This window comes from Etheostoma spectabile, chromosome 24 (assembly GCF_008692095.1).
Source record: "Etheostoma spectabile isolate EspeVRDwgs_2016 chromosome 24, UIUC_Espe_1.0, whole genome shotgun sequence".
In the NCBI taxonomy this organism is placed as follows: domain Eukaryota; kingdom Metazoa; phylum Chordata; class Actinopteri; order Perciformes; family Percidae; genus Etheostoma; species Etheostoma spectabile.
In genome coordinates this window covers 4,682,952-4,684,446 of record NC_045756.1, presented here as the reverse complement: position 1 = coordinate 4,684,446, position 1,495 = coordinate 4,682,952, and positions in this window count along the sequence as shown.

Sequence of the window (1,495 nt, the reverse complement as noted above, 5' to 3'; positions counted from 1 at the left end):
TCTGAGGCCATGGTTCTCAGCAGGACACAGATGGAGTGCTTTCTTCGGTTGTATCAAATTGTAATTTGTTTTGGACAAAGGGTTGGAATTTGACATGTTAGCTAGTGCTACACAGCCCTAGACATCTTTTTTTAACCACTCCTCTGTCTTCATCGTCTTCCGATTTAGACGTGTCCACTGCTGAAGAGATAAATCATCACAGCGGTCGGTGAAATGTCAACATCAACGGCATTCCACCTTTGACCTCTTGTCGGTGGGAAGCACATATGGGCATGTGAATGAAGATGAATGGTGCACTGGACTTAATGGTGTTGACGTTGTAATTGTCAGGTAGCAGCCAATTCATTTAAATGGAGAGAGATGTGTGAAAGCAACAGCAGAAGCTGGGAACACAAGTGCATGAAATATGTGGAAAGTACGAGGGTTTATACAATATCATCTGCAGTGCTGTGATATTCTGTTTGCAAATTTCTCAAACAATGAATTTGTTTAATAAGCACTGATAGAGCTATAATGTGTGATCAGTTTGGATTACATAGAATCATGTTTCTAGAGAAAATGGCAATTAGAGTGAATGTGAGACAGCAATCGTGTAACAAATATTTAAAGATGATGGTGGAATTACTGATGAAAAAAAAGTCAAATTAGCATCAGTACATTGCAATAATTTGCCTATTAATCTTGAGCTCTAAAGATCTATAAAACGAAGTACTGACACAAGGGGGCTCAGTTGGAGTAATCCAATCACATTGATACCAGTGCAACATTCATCTGTTGGTCTTTCAGTCTGACTGCACTAACCATTCATTTGTAAAAGATTTAATTTTAAAAATAACTGCACCAGACTTAAGCATAATGGACGATGGATGGGACAAAAATCAATTACAGCAGAGACTAGCAGAGTATGATGACAATATGAAAAGCTTGTCAAAGGGCCTTTTAATAGGGAGATGTACTGCAAGAACACTCCAAACCCTGACACAGGAACACAAGTAAGCTCCACATACCGACACACACACATACATATGGGTGTACGTTCATAATCGTGATTTATTCATGGGCTTTTACAGTGGTAGAACTGCTCAATTTTCTAATCTATTATTTAAAGATAGGACCCTGTAGACATAGCTCAACAGATTGTGGTTTAAAAAATGAATGCAAAACAAAACTGGAAGTGTGCATCCTCCAGTGTGTGTGCGCCCTGCTTCCAGTTTCTTCCATTCTGAAGGAGTGCTTGCAAACTTTGGGCTTTTTGACTTCTCTATAATAGATGACAATCACAACAGTTGCCTCAAAACACACCTGCTCCTTTGAGATAGGGTTACTGTAGAGTTCCTCTGACGCTGAACAAAATGTCTTTCAGAGGAAACTTTCTCGCAACACAATTTCTGTTTGCTTTGAGATCCTTTGGAGATTGAAGACCCTACACAGATTGTAAATACAGGTCTGTCCAAAAACCTAAATGTGTGTGTGTGTGTATATATATATATATATA